General features: G+C 42.2%; 1 protein-coding gene and 1 non-coding gene across 2 annotated transcripts in view; both read right to left on the bottom strand.

Moving 5' to 3' along the window:
* The window catches only part of EVA1A (eva-1 homolog A, regulator of programmed cell death), a 104,847-nt gene that overhangs the window by 73,057 nt on the left and 12,101 nt on the right, over nt 1–19,689 (bottom strand). The gene's annotated exons all lie outside the window — the stretch shown is intronic.
* On the bottom strand, nt 7,428–7,499 carry TRNAC-GCA (transfer RNA cysteine (anticodon GCA)). The gene has a single exon. It is a non-coding gene; the product is annotated as a tRNA-Cys (tRNA).

Below are 19,689 nucleotides of genomic sequence, written 5' to 3'. Positions count from 1 at the left end.
GATGTAAAATGATCCATGGTGAAGGATTATAATAAAGGAGGAAAAGGAGGGGGAGCACAATACAGTTTTATAAACTGCATCCTCAGCTTGTAAGGACTTGTAGATAATAAATATCATTCCTTTTCCACATTATCTAGGAGATTAAGAATGTTTCTTGATGTATAACTGCTGGGAAGCCTCTGTAGCACCTTCTCCAGTTACCAGGAGGTTTATATTACATCAATTGCTTTAATTTTCCATCAATTATGATTTCATTTACAAAGAGGAACTTTAAAGTACCTTTCTTCCTTTAACCTCTTTTTGAGGAAGTAGGCTCCAGAGGCTGGAAAGGAGAATGCATGCAGAACATTGAGGGTTTTGATCTTGCAAGATTTGTCAGATCCTGCTTTGAGATTCCTGCAAGTTTTCTGGTATGACCTTATCCTGCTTGAATGATCCTATGTCACAGAGGTGTCAGCAAGGTCTCCACACCTCCAATCACTCTAGATACAGAGTTGTTGGTTTCTATATTCAGTAAAACCCACAAAAATCAATCCACATGTGTCACAGTTTGTGGTTTTCAAGGAAAGCATTTCCCAGAGCACTTGAGAAATAAATAAATGCATTGGAGATGCTATTTCTGATGAATCAGTTCCACTCCCTGCTTTCTACCAGTGTTTTTTATGCTGTAGAATACAGCCCTGGCCATCTGAAGCAAACCAAAGCGATGCTTATGTCCTGCAAATTCAAAATAAAAGGTTATTAAAATGAGGTAGCTTGCCAATTAAGGCAAAATTTGCCTTAAGCCATGAGAGCCAGAGGTATAACAGACACCTAAGAAAGAGAAGACAGAAGTGCACTGAATGCCTTTGAGGATGCTCCCAAATGAAACACAAATTTGGATGCTGCCCTGTAGCTTTTATCTGGTTTGTGTCACAACACGAAGAGATCTCCAAGCTGATGCCCTACCAAGCTTTGCTAAGCCATGCTGCAGGACAGCACTTGGTAGGGAGATGAACCAGCTTGGTCCAGATGCAGTGAAATTATGGCAGGGACATCATCTGCTGAACTGCTGGACCCCATCCAGAGGCACATCACCTTGGAGGTTCCATGGGTGTCAGTCCTACCCTGTGTGGAGCCAGCCCAAACATGTCCATACCATACTGTATTCTGTATTCTCTAGGAATATAAACAGGGATGTAGGGAATTTAAACAGGGATACGATCGAGTTTCATGGCACTTCTCAGAGCTTCCCTGGCTGGGATGACAGCTGAGGTGTCTCTGACACCATCTGCCCAAAACTCCCAATTCCAGGTTGCAGCAGCTCACAGAGAGATGGAAAAACTGGGCAGTCAGAGGGAGAGCTTTTGAAGTGATTAGATGTCCCTGAAGAAAATAAGGCGATTTTGTCCCTGTAATGCCTGCTTTTTACCCGCTGGAATAGTGAGGACAGCATTTCTGTTATCTCTCTTTTGCCAACATTTCTGCATGCTGCTGGTTAATGGGAAGTACTGAAAACACACATGAATGGACACTGAATTACAGAATATCACTTCAGGCTTTCTAAGCCATCACGAGCATGAACAGGAGACAAGTACATGTGAATATAAATTCTAAGCTGAGATGTGTCATTTTACCCATATAGAAAGTGGAGAAGAGAGAAAATTAAGAACAAAAGACAATGAGGAAAGAAAAGAGAGGGGGGGAAAGCCCTATATATAGGCTTTAGCATCTGAGAAAAACCAAGCAGAATATCTGGTGCCCAGTGCTGCAGTCTGAGGTCTGCTGTGTATGGATGCATAAGTCTGTGGCATGGAAATGAGTCAGAATTTCTGTCCCAGGGAACACACTCCACTGGTACAGTCTAAACTCCTCTCAGGGGGTTATGTTGGACTTACAGATTTGATTCTTGCCACATGATTCTTGCCAGATGTCTGGTCATAGACAATTGATCACCAGCAAATTATTTTAAAATAGACTTCAACTGAGACACATCACTTCCACCTCGAGAGCACTTAATTCTTAAAATTCAAATAATTGACTGCTTGAAATCAGCAAAAGGCTATCCTTAAATTACAGTTTCATGCTGCAAAGCCTCTGTTCTTGAAATATGAAGGCAGCTCAAAGAAATCAAGGGGTATCCAGGCCCTCTTTCCACTGCTCTTGAATGAAGTATGGTATGGATTTCTAGACCTGGATTTAGGCCTGGAAGGACATCTGGAGGGTATCTATTCCCTGGATATGTTAGATTTGTGCTACATTAAAGAAATCATGGCTTCCACAAACATAAATGATGAAGAAAATTCCTGGCCTGAAACTAAATATTGTTGTATATTATGTCACATTGAAACTGACTCCTGCAAAGATGATGACACCACAGCCATGAAACGTCAGCTGCAGAGCCTTGGACTGCTATAGCAATGCTCCTGTGAAGGCAACTGATTGAAACTCCACCATCCTGAGCTAAGGCATCAACTCTTCCCAACCCACACAGTGACACCTATCAAACAGGAGTCACCTCACTGCAATATTCACCTTATCTGCTGGAGAGGAGGAACTGAGCACAAGAAAATGAGGAATCTTTGGCCACAGAGAACAAGACAAAGAACAAACACAGCCCTTCTCAGCAATCTCACCTAACTGGAGTTGGAGATAAAACACTGCTGGAAAAAACCTTCTTCTTCCTGGCATCGCATTTGTTAAGTTGAATGGCTAAAAACCCTTTAAAATTGGATGTGGAGCTACCTCTGGCCACAGGAACAGCCCTGTCTCCAGCAGCAGCACTGCTGCTAGGGAGCATTACATAAACCAGTTCATGTCAGGTCACAAGCAGAAGACAGGCAGAGGCAGAAACACTCCAGCAGGCATTATTTTTCCACAGCACAGCCAAAAGCAGGCAAATATTTAAGAACAGTAAAATGCCACTGTGTTTGCAGACACCATTTATTAATAACAGGATGGATTTTCAGTCAGTTTGTACCACAGATACCAACATCATCTTTGCTGCACTAAGTTGATGAAAGTGACATAAATTTTCAATGAACAATTATTTAAATCAAGGTGCAAAACTGACTGGGCAACCTGCAAAATTCTCCATGCTCTTGATTCCAAAGATCTGTTCCCAAATCCAAATCCATCCAGTAAATACTTAGCCATGAGTGTGTCCCATGTGCTATAGAAGAAAACAGGAGATCAAGGATCCTGTTCTTGAAAATTGAAAAGGTAGGGACAGACAGAGGAGTGATTAAATCCTTCCTTCTCTTGCATTGCATTGCTGATGCTTTCTCATTTTTAATAGAGGTTATAGAAAGTGCAGATTGTGACCCAAGGGGCTCAGCAAGGAAAATGTTTACTCCCTACAGGACAAGAACAGGGGTTCCTAAACCAGGATGGATCCTGAGTCCCAAACTGAAAATGATCATAGACCTGGATGTGCAAAGGGAAACTGTACTGTGGTCGCAAAAAGGGTTTCAAAAATAGGAACCTTTGGGAATTGCTGATCTTAAGGGGTTTAGTTAGATGCCTATAGATGCCTATAATCATGTCATGTTAAGTTTTAATTGTTTTCAATATCTCAGAGTTGCATTTCTACCCTCAGGAAGGTGACGAATTTGAGCAAGGGGCTTACCATGTAAGCAAGCTGACAGAAATGGGGAAAAAAAAAAGAAAAAAAAACCCACCTGGACAAATAAAATAAAACACATCTAACCACCCTGAAGCCTATAAATTTTGCCCCAATTTGTTATCAGTGTGTATCAAAACTGGCCATTGCAAAGAAGCACAGTCATATTCTGTGAGAAATAACACAAATCTCTCCATTTACAATGCAGCTCTTCTTGGGTTTTAGCCATTAATATTGGCGCATCTGCATATCCAGAACTCAGCTTTGCCAACATGTTCCACACTCTGAGCTAAGATTCCTGAATCAAATATTCCCCCTTCCTAATTTATGCTATAGTAACACTTCAACCTGAAATCCCCAGTGCCTCAGAGAAGGAAGGTTTCTTTCCAACAGGCAGTAGTTGAGCTGACAGGGAATGCTGATGGTAAGCTCCCATCTCCTACTATTTTTGAGTAATGTCTGTCATGTTAGGCTAGAGACATGGATATATCCATGGGACAGGTATGGGCACAGAGATATTTGATACAAGAAACTCATCTGGCTGAGAGCATCATGGCACAGCAAATCCCTCCTCCACTGTCTATTCCAGCTTCCTGAAGAACTCTGGAATTCTGTGCCTGTATCTTTGTGGTCTGCACTTAGGACATCTCCAAGACTTAGTCAAGGACCAGAAGAAGACAATGGTTAGCAACTATGATCTTCTGGATCAATGGAAAAGAAAAAAGGGTCTTATCAAAATGGTGGAATGAATTCCTGTAGGAACTGCAGACTACTTCAAATCCCATTCCCTTTCACTAAAGATACATGGTTCAATTCTTTTGCATCTGTTATGTGAAATAAAAGTGCAGCTACTGCTCTTAAAAAAACAATAAAAAATGTTTCTATAAATATATTACCAACCCAAGAAGAGTCAAGAATCTCCATCCTTTACTGGAAGCAGAGGAGAACATAATGACAAAGAATGAGGAAAAGGCAGAGGTATTTGCAAGGAGGTTATAGCAAGCTGGGATGAGTCTCTTCTCCCAGGTAACAAGTGATAGGACAGGAGAAAATGGCTTCAAGTTGCACCAGTGGAGGTTTAGATTGAACATTAGGAAAATTGTCTTCACTGAAAGGGTTGTCAAGCACGGGAAGAGGCTGCCCAGGGCAGCGGTGGAGTCTCCATCCCTGGAGATATTTGCGAGATGTGATGTGGCTTTGAGGGACATGGTTTAGTGGTGGGCTTGGCGGTGCTGGGTTAATGGCTGGACTTAATGACCTGAAAGGTCTTTTCCAACATTAATGTTGCTGTGATTCTAAAAGATGTAAGAGGATACACATTTCATAAAAGTCAAACTGCCTTAAAATCCTAAGAAAATAATATGCTGCACTTCAAACACTCTTCCCCAGAGGAGAGGTTATAAAAACAATAGTTGAAAGATGTATGATCATTTTGACTAATGCACTACCAGAAGATGTTCCCATGCTCATCTGGTGGGTGCAGGAAAAGAATGGAAAATAACATAGTTGGGTTCAGACCAGGTCAGGTGATCTTCCCAAAGATTGCTCCTGTCTCTTTTCTCAAGAAGCACATACCCAAGAGATTCTGTATGCAAACAGCTACTCAGAAGGGAGCATGATACAATAATAAAAACCAACAGACACATTTAGAATAGTATTAAAAATTAAAATCCCTTAGTGAAATCCAGTAGCTGCTTGCTATGTATGTGTCCAACTCACTTCAACACAATGCTTCCCTGAAACTTGAGGAATATTTTAGGAGATAAATAAGTGGATGCTCTCCATACACCATACACATTAAAAAGGGATAATTAGGCCTGTCATCCTGGGCTTGTCTGCAGCACATCAATCACAGGCAAAATCCCAGAACATCCTGACAGGGCTCAACAAATAAATAATTAATATACATTAACAACGTGTAATGGAAAAGGAGTCTTATTAATTAATCCAGTCTCATGTTCTGATCAGGCTACAAATGAGCTTGATAAAAGTAATAGCATTGAGGCAATGGGCTTTTGAAGAGCACCAAATTTGAATTCTTGAGTAATATACTTTGCTGGTTTAAAATAAACATAGTACAGTGTAGATTAATTTGAGACCAGCTGATAGCTTTCCAAATTAAATAATAAATGGCAAATGTTCACTCAGCAAGTGAACTTTCAGGCCCCTATAGATGTTATCTTACCAGTTGCTATTTAGTGTTTTTATTGCTGACACAGAAGAAAAGGTTAGATTATTATTTAGTAAGTTTGTGGAATACAGAGGACAATAAAGCAAAACAATCCAGAGAGGAATTCAGTAAACTGAACACAAGCCAACAGTATGAATTTCAGTAAAGTCCTGAATGTAAGATTAACCAGTGGAGAACTTGCTTCTCAGGCATGAGAAAGGAGGCCAGAAGCAAACTGGAAAAAGCCTAGAAAGTGATATAGAATCTAAGTGGTGTAACATAGACATCTTCAGCAGCATAATGCATGCACTAGAGATGTAATACCAAGTAGAAGAAGCAAAGAAATGCGATAACAACCCAAGCTGGCATTGGTGCAACTGCTGCTGCTATTCAGAGCCTATTCTAAAGGCTGCAGGTACTGAGGAACAAAAAATAATTGAGGGAAAAGACACAAGAATGAATAAAGAAATGGGAAATCTCATTATGGAGAAAGACATGAGAAGATTTTTAAGATATTTTAATTTTACAAAGAAAAGGCTGAGAGGTTTCTTAATCACAGACTATAAGTATTCAAAGAGAGAACTGGAATTAGCTAACAAAGTTCCTTCAACCTTAAAAGATCTCATAGTGGCCAGCAGGTAGAAGTTAAATCTAGACATTCAGAACAGATATAAATCTGGTATCTTTGACAATTTTGTGGGATACTTACAGTCACTGGGAATCTCCAAACCAACTTCTTTTAATTTTCACTCCAGTTCAAACAGCAATTAATTTAGGGAGGTCTTATGCCCTCTTGGCCTCAGTAATTTATCAGTTAAGTGACAGGGCTTCAAATGCTTCTGTGGGAGGTTATTTTACAACATAATAAATGTCATCTTTGGGAAAAGTTTCATGGGATTCTGCATTTGTCTTTAATACACTACTAATGGAGTAACTGATTCCCTTGTTTTCTCTTCTCATCAAAGCACAATTAAAATAATGATCTTTCAGCAGATAATAACACCTTTTCTAATACTTGTAAAGAATAATCAGAGAATGAATCAAGCAATTAATTCTTAGTCCTTAGTCATACCTCCCACTCAAGACCCAAACCAATGTTCACTTAAGCACAGGAATATGTGAGGAATGTTTCCTTCAGCCAAGCACTAGAGAAAAAGAAGGAAATTTGGCATTTTTGACCCTAAGATTGCAGTATCTGTACCCAAACCAGAAGACTATGCAGAGAAAATGGAGATTCTTGCAGGGGTAGAAATAAATGTGCTCCTGTGGTTAACACTCACTCCTTCTCTCCATCTTTACTTGCTTTTTGGCTGTGGCTTGTCCCTTTGGTTGCTCATGCTTTAACTTCCTTCATAATCTCGCTCCTGCTACTCAGTGTCTAAACACCATGTCTATTTCCTTAAAACCACAAAAAATCATAAAATCATAAGAATTGCTTGGGTTGGAAGAGACTCTAAAGATCCTCTCATTCCAATCCCCTGCCATGAACAGGGACATCTTTCACTAGGCAAGGTTGCTCCAAGCCCTATCCAGCCTGGCCTTGAACATTTCCAGAGACGGGGCATCCACAGCTTCTCTGGAGAACCTGTTCCAGTTCCTCACCACACACACAATAAAGAGTTGTTTTTCTAATATCTGCTCAAAAAGAAGCACCTAAGGGGGCACCTGGAGTTGAACCAGGGACCTCTTGATCTGCAGTCAAATGCTCTACCACTGAGCTATACCCCCTTCCTGGAAAACACTGCTCTGTAAATGAAACCCATTAGGACATACTCTGCCCCAGGGACTTCATAATATGAATATGAGCCAGACTTGCAGAACTGGTCCAGCACAGACAACCTCACTGCATTTCTTCCTGAGCCTTGTACAAGACACACACAGGGGTGTAGGACTTCTGGGGTAGCTCAGCAATGTCTTATGAACAAATAAAAACTGAAGCTTACAGCTTGTGCTGGACAGTACCAGGCAATGAATTGCAAAATTATGGGAAAATTGCTCTGCGTTCCCTTTAACTCCTTCCCTGCACTTCTTTCCAGATATGCAACAGGCTTACCTGTCCAGCTCCTTTGCCCAGATGTGCACAGCAAGGCCAGCTGCATTGCCCATCCCTTTTCTCAGCCAGCACCATGCCCTTGTCCCCTCAGCAGGGTAGCTGAACACCCACAATCAGAAGTAACAGTGGCCTGATGACTCCAGGGACTGAATCCCCATCTCAAAGCAATGGTGATAATTCCCAAAGGACAGTCCTGAAGTTCAGCTTTCACTGAGTAATTCCCAGGCCTCTGGAAACAGGCTGGAGAACAGTAAATTTAGTAAGGAAACAGAGATCCTATAGGTCCCTATTGCATCACCAGCCCTCTGTCTGAAATATTTATTAGTATCAAGATTCTTGCTGGAATCACAATATGTGTTCAAACACCAGGGCAGTGAAACAGCATGTCCATGGGGTCAGCCAGGAGGCTCTGGTTTGGAGAATCCAATGCAAGAAAAGTCAGACAAACACTAAATAAATAAATGGAAGAGGCTGAAGCCTAATAGAAACTAAGAGAATTTGTTTGCTCTAAATGGTGGACCACATGGACTGAGATTTCTGTAGAAAACACCTACAGACAGGTACATTCACTGGGACTTTGGGTAAGGTCGCCAGACTGAACTTTTTGGCACCATTTGCTGTGATTTTGATTCATCCAACCAAAGTCTGCCACATCAAAAATTATTAGTATGAGGGCTTTGGAAAGGATGATGTCTCCCAAGATGAGCACCATCCCACAATGAGCTACCATAGCCAACCCTCCTTCCAAACCATAAATAGGGATCTTAAACAAAAGCAGTCTAACATTGTTCCCTTCTGTTCCCCTGAGGTATCTTCCACCAAGTCTTGGCATTTATTCATTGCTATGTGTTTCTGGTGCCTCCAGCCTGTTTTCAGTCTGCTTTATAATCCTCATCTCCAGTCAATTTAAATTAAATTTTCAGCTCAGTCTTCATGAAACAATACATTAATTGCCTCAGTACATGAATAGACATCTTATTTACACAGATTAAATGACCATATTTTTTTCATCTACTTGGCCTGCAGTTGGATCTTGGCCTAAGTGATTAAATTTTGTCTGGATTTCCTTCCTACAAATCAATGTGTGTGTCATCCATGTTCCTTTTCAATGGTGAAGTCATGTGTAGAGGGGCAGCATACTTCCTACATGCTACTAAAGGAATCAAACTAATAACTAAGTGTGCTCTGAGTCACACAGAAAATTCAATAAACTCTTCTTCACCAGGGATGAGGTTTGCTTTAACTGCTTACAGATTTACTTTGTTTAGTCTTTTCTCCAGTATTCTATGACAACAAAATTCACCCCTTCTTTTTTCCATCATTTACATTCCATTTTGGCAACTCTCTTGAGGGTTCACTAATATACATATGGCTCCATATGAATGCATGGCACAGCAAATTCTTCTTCCTTCCTTATTTAGACTCCTTCACTAGACATGGAAGCCAAATGTATTGGATAGTTACTAACTCTTTTAATGACTGCTGCTCATTTGTAAAGATCAATACAACATATTTTCCTCTTTCCTCTGGTTCTCATTTGATTCTTCTGGTTTTCAGAGACAACTTTGTGAGCCAGCTCCTTGACTAATTGCATGACAAACACAGCAGACAGATTTGGTTTCTGAAGTTTCATTTCTAAGATTTTCCTGTTTCCCATATCCCTAAAAATTTGCCCCTTTCCTGATGTATTCAGTTAATGTTAGTGTCAGGAGAGAGCACAGAGATTCAGTAAATCCAGCACTACTGACTTCAAGTTCTTATTCTGTGGGGCCTCCTAATGCTGTTAGACAGTTTGAGGTCTAAAATGGGATGAAAGGAGACAAGGCGAGGTAAATATGTCACTTCCACTCATGGCACTCTATGGATGTTCCCCAACTTGGTGAAAGCCAGCTAACCCACTAGAAGTGCAGTAAGGTATATTGGCATGTGAAAAAGTTTCTGTCTGTAGTGCCTACAGACACCCTTTGCACAGATCAGAACTCCTTTTCCACCATGGCCTTGGGTCACCCCAGTACAAGAACAAGATTCTGTATCAGCTTCATGTCTAAACTCTTTATTTCTTTGTGTCATTCCACTAAACATAAATACAAATTCCATCACCAGTCATGAAATAGCTGTTTCAACAGAGTTCTGGAAGTTTGAAGACATACACACCCCAAAAAACAACCAAACATCTGAGCAGCAAAACTGTGTAAATTGGACAAAATGAAGAGTCCTCTACGTGGGCCCTGCCCTTTCAAAGCACAAACATTTCCAAAAACTAATGCAGAAAGAAGCTTGTTCCAGCTGCTGTGTGACTCAGACTGGCATAAGGAACTGGCCAGGACAGTTCTGGGACAGCAAAGTGGGGAGAACATAAAGGCCAAGTACTGCCTTGGTTCAGAAGATGTGAAACTTTCAAGTAACTGAACATCAGACTATTGAACATCCCTGGCTCCCACCAGTTCCAACATTCTGCTGCACACACAGGCCAGTGAAGCACAAGCAGTGGCCTATCAAAGTCAGGACTGTGTCTATAATGCTTCCATCTGAAGTGTCTAATACTTCCACCTCATCACTTGCACAGGTTCTGAAAAGAGATGTGAACAAAGCAGAAGACGCAGTGAAGATCTCCAAAATGGCCAGTTCTTTAGGAGCTTCAGGCCTGGGCTGTGGGTTGTAAGGAAGGATCTCTGGGAGACACAGTTGTAGAGTACAGCAATGATTGTTTGATGAGATCAGAAAAGCAAGGCAAAAAAGATCAAAATGGACTAAATAAGTCTCTTGGTATCAGCATCTGTGACTCGCTTGCTATCAGCATTGTGACATTGCATTACTTTCTCCTGTTGTCTTGCCTAAGACTTATTGAAATGAGAGCAGCACATCTCAGACAATTTGTTGAAATCACTTCAAGTCTCTGAGTGATGTTAATGATTAGTGACCAAGGGTAGAGTGCAGTGAGGTGAATGGCAGATGAATGGCATATAACAGCATCCACCTTCATGGAGAACTTTTATCTGAGCACTTCCTCTGATTCTGAATATATCTCATCACGTCCTTCTCTTTATCTTACTTACCTTCATCACTCTTCTGCAAAGTATCCTCATATTTTATTTTTTAAATGCAGAGATGAACAAATGAGGGAGTAATTGACCTGTCTAAGGTCACCCAGGCCTGTCCAGGCTTCCCAGACTGGTTCAGACAGAGACCTCACTCGCACTTTTGGAACTGCAGACAAATCTTATGGGTGCTTGGTCCTTAAGGATGTGCTCGGAGCTCTGTTGCTCCCTCCCCTCACGACACCAGCACTGCAAAATCTGTCATGAGCTGGCAGAACAGTTAAGGGTATAAGTACCAGTGTCAGACCTTGGGAAGGTTCTTCAGGTTTGGTGCATGTGCTCTAGGAGCTGCCAAATTTAGAGAGACTCAAGAAGATTTTTGCAGAAGTATTCACAGAGACAGCCTGTCTCCACATGTCTATCAATAATGCTCAAGTGTCAACACTTCCAGGCTTGGATCTGAAGATGCCCTCACCTGCTATAGGTTTGCTAATGGCCATTATCTGGTTCATAAATGGGGAAATTCAGGCACAAAACAATAAAACAATTCTTCTGCAGTAACTCAGATCAGAGATGGAATATTTAAAAAAAAAAAAAAGAAAAAAGAAAAAAGAAAAATTGAAATCCTGGCTCAAGTATCCTGTATTATCTACAGAGTGATTGAACTGCTCCTCTCAGAGTTTTCTCTTTCATTCCTTTTCCATCACTCCCACTTCTCTCCCATTGCCAACCATGTCTCTCATTGCTAGTTTCCTTCCTGGAGTCTTTTCCAACATTCTTACCCCAGTAATGATCCCTTCCTCCCAGTTCTGCTTCTTTGCTGCAGGTCTTTCCAAACACCATTTCATCAGGCCTGCTCCCTGGGACCAGAGTCACCTCTCTGGAGGGGAATGTGCAGCTGTTGGTGGCTGGAAAGCAGCCATAGGGCCCCCACTCCCCCCCAGCTATGCTGCAGGAGGATGCTGAGTGATGGCATCAGCAAAGAGCAGTAAGAGGCCTTGGCTGCCTGTTCAATACCTGAAAGCAGCCCCTACTCACTGGAAAATGGATCTGAAGGGGGAAGGTTTCTTCCCCTGGCCTCAACCAAAGGATATTTCATCCAGCGTGAAGGAGATGTTGACAGAAGGGTCTGTGTCATCACAGATGAGGTATTTTGGCTGGTAGAGATGTGCCTCCACCAGTCATCTCCACTCCAGCAAGAGGCAGGACACTATCAGAAGCTCCTGCTTGCCCACAGCCAGAGGTGAATGCACAGTGTTCCAGTCTGCTGTCAGGGAGGGCAGAGGGAGGGCACAAGCAGGACAGCCAGCTCCTCTGGAGCTGTTATGTGTAAGGAGTCAGGGTTAGACATGGCTTTAATTAGGGCATTGCTGCTTTGCTTTGAGAACACGGGGTTTTGAAAGCATACAGGTTTCATGTTAAATTCTTTTTGAACTCAGGAGAAAGGGTTGGACTTGCTATTTGTGAGCATCTCACTGATCTACTCCTTGGGTCTATCAATCCATGGTGTCTTCCTCCAGTGCATGTCTCCCAGGATATACTTCATCAGTTCAACCCAACTACACACAATTTGCTCTCAGAACACACAATGGCCAAATAAAGGGACTAGTATGGCATGCAGCCACAACAAGGGGTTTGAGCAGAGCACAGGTACTCTCCAGGCCTGCCTTCCCAAGCAATGTGTCTCCAAGTGATGAAATGCAATGCTATCAAATATCATGACAGAAAGCGCAAATATATAAAACATGAGGGTGCCTCTTAAAAATAAATGTTGCTCCATGATCTTTTTCCCAGGAGAAGGAAGTTTCGAGAGTGCTGGCTCTCTGCGTGTGGTATCACATATTGCATGGCCTGTTCCCTATAAGCTCTCAACATATGCTACGAATCTGCCTCTGCACTACAAGTATTCTAAATCAGATGCTTATGCCTTCTTCTGATCTTTTGCAGTCACACGTACATACACTGGATTTTGCCACAGGCTATCCATCATTCCTCCCTTCCCAGCATCTGAAATGCATGACTCGCAATTTGGTTTTATGTGTGTTTTACTGTAGTTTCCATATAATCACACAGGAAACTTTAATTCTCACCTTATGAGCCCAAGTCTGCAGTTCTAATCCTTGTCTCTCACAAGTGTCATGACTGAATGTCTGATTTCCAACAGTCTGTATTTCCCACAAATGAAGGAAAAATCAAATTCAATTGCAATCAGAGCCTTGCTTCTCACAATCAGTTGATTACCCACATCATTTTTCACCTTCTATCCCAAAGTAACATCTAAAGCCCTTGGGCATTGCCACCTTCTGCCTCTGAGTTCTCTCATTTCAGTTGTGGGCTAAGCACAGTGGTGCTGCATGAGGTGGACATTTCCATCACCACAGGACAGACAGCTCTGCTAAGGCATCCATCACCCTCTAATGACCCAGATTTCCTGCAGGCATCAAGGGGAAGCTGCCTCATCCACTGCAGACCTGTCATGTCTCAAGACTGTGACTTGCCCACCCCTCATTCCTCCCTCTCCTTCCTTTCTACTCATTCATCAGGAATTCACCATGCCCATCCCAGACGGGAAGTGGCAGGCACAGCTGGTTGGCATCATCCACCTTTCAGCTGCCTCTTTTAAAGGTCATAAAAAGGAAAAGGGGCTGTAGGTCACCCCAGCCCCCAGCTTACCCCAACCCCTTACCAGCTGTACAAACCCTCCTGCCTCAAGGGCTGACATAATTTGGCACAGCACTCACCAGAGCAGTGCTGTCTGTACAAATGCATGTCCAATACCTCACCAAGGAATCCTGATCCCAGAAGGGCTCACCCACCACCCTCTGACATCATGCTGTATGTGTCTCATCCCCTGCAATGACACACTTCTGTTTATGGTCAGGGAATGTCACTCTTCCAGGAGGGCATACCCCAGGCAGAGGGAGATTTCTAGCGCAAATTTGTTCTTGTTGGTTGGGTGAAAGAAGATGGAGGACTTTTTAGCTCTCTGGAAAGGAGCTAAGTGAGAAGGGTTGACAGAGAAGTGGTCTGGTAAGATGCCTGCCCTGTGCATGAAGCAGATGGCACAGACACATCAGAGAAGCCCTATAAACAACCAGTTAAGCTTCAGTCACAAGCCCTTTCATCTGCTTCAAATATAGGCTCTACCACCTTCCAGCTGGGGCTGGAAAACATCAGGTCTGCTCTGCCTGCAGGGCTTTGTGAGTTTGTATGTTCTGAACTCCTGCCAGGAGTAACTTTGGTGCTGGAGGGATCAATGTTGGGCCCTGTGCAATGCATCCATAATGCAGTGACTTATGCATGGAGGAGGGAAGCTGGGGAAATTCTCTCCCACTATAAACTATTTCTTGGCTCTTTGCATTAGTTGTCAGCCCTTGGGAGTATATTTTCCTCTGTTCCCATTTTTCTGTGGTCTGCATTATCATTTGCTAAATATTAGCGTGTGCTATTTATCATGAGGTCCACAACCCCTGTCCACTCCAGGGAGTTTGCAACTAAGTCACAGCAATAAATTTTCTGATATTCTATGGGCTTTACAGTGCTAAGAGGCACACAGCTGAAATCATTATCTCAGAGCCTTCATCCTCTAATCTTCCAGTGAAACACTCATCACCAAAGGCAGGGAGGATGCACACGAACACAGGTTGTTTATACTCACAGCAGATTCAGACTCAGGCTCCACGTCCGGTTACTAATAATGATGATTACTGCAGCTCCTCTGGTTTTATGACGTGTTTGAAAGGCTCAGGGAAACCACATTATCTGGAACTCTCTTTCAACAGTATGTTAGGTTCACAGGATCTGCTGGGCTAGCAAAGGAAAGGGTGTGTTTGTGGACTGGGAATCTGTTATAATAATATCATGGTAACCAAAATGAGCACCATGGTCTACAAGTCTACAATTACTGCTATGTTTATTGCAGAACAGAGTCACCCGAGACCTGACTCAAAACCTGTTGACTCCACTGGAAGTACTTTGCAGCAGGTCCTAGGAGCCACTTGGACAAGACATCATCTCTTACTGACTTTTTCTGCCCACTGTGTTTAGGGAGTTTGAACTTTCTCCCTGCAAGAGCTGTTATCTAAGAAGGGATTCAAACTTTGACTAGAAAGGTTACTTCAATATCTCCATATTTCTGATCCCAAAGCCCCTTTCAGAGTCATTTTTGGTTAATGACTAGAAATGTTCCAGCTTCTCTTGGCAATAGGATCTGATCCTAAGAACCTTCAAAGAAAACCAGAGTTCAGACTGAACTGGTAATATTCAATAAAGATTTGGAGGGGTAATTAAAGAAATAAATTAAATGCTACTAGAAGGTACATGTCCAAAAGAAACACTGGTCTGAGAAGTCTGTATTTTTCAAAGTTATCAAATTAGCCCAGTTTAGTTTCCACTGCCTGTCTAAATAATGATGGATGTTGTCTAATCTCTCTTCCTTCCAACAAGGCTGAGAAATCATGGACAAGGTCATTAGTGTGAGAGAAGAGGCATTCTCTGTCTCTGAATGTCCCAAACATGGTGCATGGAACAGCTGCTCCTTTCTCAGAGAGGGAGAACAGCAAAAGGAGAAGAGGAAACTTGAGCAGCCAAGTGGCCGTGTCCTGTGGACAGAAGGAACAACTAGCATTAGCTGGTTTTGCTTTGCCAACCTTATGGCAACAAAAATGAGAGAAAGAACTGGACAAAAATATTTGATAACAGCCTAAGAACAAAAAATGGGGCAGCATCCCCTGCAGAGGCAGGGCACAGCCCTCACCTCTGCTCCTCTCTTGCTCTCTAACTATGATGGGAGCCAAGTTCAGGGTTCACTGGCCATTCCTTGGCCAATGCCAGACTCACTCTCCAGCTCACAGGGTAGTCTCAATATTTCCCCCATATTTTTTGCAGCCCCATAGCCTTTTCTGACAGTAAAGCTGTGTTGATCTGTAGCAGGGATGTTTTTTAGCATGCCAGGATAATGAATGTCATAACCTGTTATCCCAGAAAGACTGAAGAATAAACAAAGAGGGACAGGAAGAATAAAGATGAATAAAACTCCTTGATCTGAACTTTAAATCCAGGAGATATATAGATATATATATATATATATATATATATGCACTGGCTTGGAATTGTACACATATTGTAACTCATAAAATTTCCAGAGGAATTTTGGTCTGTTCTCTGCCATGGAATGGTGCAGGGGACAGCACAGCTTTTCACTGCAGCTAGTTTGCGTATAGAGATTTCCTCTGTTCAGACATGAGCTATGCCTTGCCACTTGCCCTTAGGGCCAGGGAACATTTTAATTGTACAATTGTAGCCCATGGGGATTCTCTCCAAAACACAGTTAAATCTCCAATCTGGCTGCCCAGTATCAGGGATGCCTGGCAGGTGATAGCTGCCTCCTTGATGTATTCAGACTCATTTCCTGCCCCCTCTGTTGCTTGGGAGACACCAAGTGCACAGGAGATGCTGGGAGCTGCAAGTTGGGGAACTCACCCTGGCACAGGGAATTCCCACCAGTAGGCACCAAACCAACGCCAGTAACTCCCAGGACACCTCCATGGGGCAGGGACAGTGGAGTGGCCAAGCTGCAAGACTGGCTGATGGTGCTGATGGCTTTGGAGCCAGCTGGAGAAGGCCCTAATCAGGCTGTGTTGGCTTTTGCCAAGATTAGGACTGGGTAGTTCCTGGTATAGCCTCACAAACCACTGGACCTAGTTGGAAGCTGCGTGCACCAAATGCTCTGCTTAGAATGGAGAGTTTCCCTGTGTTTCTGGAGGTGTTCACCTCACTGCAGGGGCCTGGTCCCTTCTCCAGGTGACACAGGTTGTCCAAGCAAGCAGTTCCTTGCAGGCTTGGCTGCAGCATATCCTTGAGCCAGGCAGAACCTCCCCTGCAGAGCTGGGCACACAGGATGGCTGGACAGCCAGGAAGCAGGAGGGTTTGGAAGTGGTGTCAGCCCAGCTGCTTCCATGAGGACAAACACCACACAGAGCTAGTGAAACTGGATCTGCAGGAGCATTCTGCCTGATACAGCGCATAAACACACTGGGAGCTTTGACTGTGGGATAAACTGCTATTCTTGTGCTGGTTCAAGGCATTTCTGGTTGAGAATTCTCATGTTTTCAATGTTACAAACTCTAGCCCTAACAGCAAACTCCTGCTTCTGAGTTGGGTGAGCTTCCACTGAAACAAAAGACTGGGAAAGGTTTTCTTTTTTCATGAACTGGGAAAAGGAAATGCATTTCAGAAGGACATGGATTCCTTTGATGTCCCAAAACAGAAAAGAGATCTTTGCTTTTCTGTGCTGTAAGAAGGACATCATTGCCATGTCCATTTTTGGGATTCACTGTTTTCAAAGATGGGTAAAAACAAGAAATAAATAGCAACATGCCTCTCTCCTGCATTCTTGTGTCCTTCACAGGAACAGCTGCCAGAGCAAGGAAACTATATTAAGACCACTGCATCCTTCAAAGATAAACTCTTCCCAAGGTTTCATCTTTGCACAGTGACAAGAAGCTGGGAAGTGAAAATTTAACTGTCCACATGGGCATTCCGTGTGTGAGAACCCATTATTGTCAGCACTGATCCAAGAATAATCCAGCTGGTCCAATACCCATGATCCAGTTAAATATGACTGTTGAGTGCTTTTGAACAGCCTTAGGCTGAAGCATCAAAGACAGATTGTGCAAATATTAGGCAGGATCTATAAATAAACCAAATTGTCTAAAATATCACTTTATGAGTATATATGGGCTACTGAGCTCTATGTATCTAGTCAGTACAAAAACAAATTTCCTTGGCTACAGCAAGAGCTGCAAAACCTCTAGACAGTTACATTCAGAATCATAATGAAAACCTGAATCCCATCCTGCAAAATATGGTTCAAACCCACTGAAGACTAAGAACTCTTCAGAAGAGATGTTATTTACACAAAGCAGATATTATTTAACTATGCACTAATTTTCTACTTGTCTGGTAATAAGATGTGAAACTGTCAAAGACTAATATGTTTAAAAAAGAAAGATTATTTGAAGCAATTTAGTAAAATTGTAATTAACAATGTGCTTGAAGATAATTTAGACATCATGAGGTTTGAAGACAGGAAAGTAATGAGAAATAATTATTGAAAATAGACAATTTTCTAGAAAACATATTCAAGATAAGAACTATCTGGCATAACTTCAGATGTCAACAATGCAGATATTCACATCTGGTCCAGTCACCATGGGTTCCTCTAAAAACGAGAGAGAAACAAGCACTTGTAAGGGGTACCTGAGATATCTACTTGAAAATGAGATGAGCTGCAACCTAGAAATGCCTTTTTCTTTTCATATACTGACTACAAAGGGAGGCCAAGGTATCTAGTCCATATGTAGCTGATTATACCATAGACAGCTACATCTGGTCAGCATTAGAGCGTGTTTAATAACACACCTATTTGCAAATGCATTCCTATTCAGATCAATATGTCTGTGCACTCAGTACTCCAGCCTTCTACTTAGACTCCAGGTTGCTAGTCCAAACCTTAGTCTTGAACTTCAAAGTGGGTTGGACCCAGCTACACTGAGAACTACAACTTGCTAAGTAAGGTCCCTCAGGAAAACCCAATTCTCCAAGCCAGGATGAGACCCCTGAGACACAGAGACACAGAAATCCCTTCAGGAAGCCTGCAGAAGAGCATTTACAGAGAAACAGGGATCATTAAAAGTCCCTCTACACAGGAAAATATTCTTGCCATAACCAAAATGTCAATGCTAATGGTTAAATATATTTTCTTGAATAAAATCTGCCCAAGACTTCAGGAAAAACATGTATGAAGAGCAGTCAGAAAGTAAAGCAGTTTGTATGATCCTGGGTTCAACAGCCCCACACATGTAAAGAGCTGGTGAACCTTTGCACAGCCTGGGACAGGTAAATAATTTTTTGCACCAGTCTGGCTTGAGAGTCCAAAAGCCCGGCTCAGCCGTGAGTGTGTCGGCATCCCGGGTGTGGGGTGCAGTTTCTTGGCCAGCTGCAAAAAGAAGGTAACTCAGTCAGCCAGCCAGATCCATAAAGCAGCAGCTCACACTGTTATTAGAGGCCTGCCTCCCCATCTGGAAATTAAATGCAAACATATGCATAGGCCTAAGTGTTGCTTAAGAGAAAATCACTACCCTGACAATGCTGAACAGGACAGGGAGAAAAGAAAAACAGAAAGTACAAACCAGTATCTATGCCTTCTCCATTTAATTTTCTGTACTGTCAGAGGAACCCTCATATCTAATTCAGCACAACTTAAAGGACAAAGAAGTATGAGGTGAGGAAGGAAAGTAAATCCATTTGTTTGTTAGTACTGTAACAAGCTAAGAAATATCGGACAGAAAATTTACTTTACATGTGCTCCAACTCCAATTTTCTGGGTGGTTCAATCCTCCCAAAAGATGGCCACAGCATTGCACCAACATCCTATACTTCATTCTTCATTGATACTCAAAGCATCTGCAGAAGGTTTTGATCATCTCTAATAGCACAGAGGAGAAAATTTGCCTTTCCTCCTTATGGGAATCAGATACAGCTTTCACACAGCAGAAGTCAGACCCTTTGATCACTATGTAGCATGTTAAAAAACGTGTGTTAGTATGTAATCCTGAGTTATATCCCTAGTGATTTTTTTCACTGGGGAAAACGTAAAGAGGAAGAGAATTTATTGGTTCTTTTTCATAGTAATAAAAATAACAATTATAAACAATAACAAAAAAAGAAACAATAACAAAAGAAACAATAACAATAAGAAACAATAATAAAAAAGTGAGATAAATGTGAGACTGTCATTGAATTCATGACTGAGTGAATGATCGTG

Source organism: Agelaius phoeniceus, chromosome 3 (genome assembly GCF_051311805.1).
Source record: "Agelaius phoeniceus isolate bAgePho1 chromosome 3, bAgePho1.hap1, whole genome shotgun sequence".
In the NCBI taxonomy this organism is placed as follows: Eukaryota; Metazoa; Chordata; class Aves; order Passeriformes; family Icteridae; genus Agelaius; species Agelaius phoeniceus.
The sequence above is the reverse complement of the archived record's forward strand: the minus strand, read 5'-3'. Positions and strand labels throughout refer to the sequence as shown.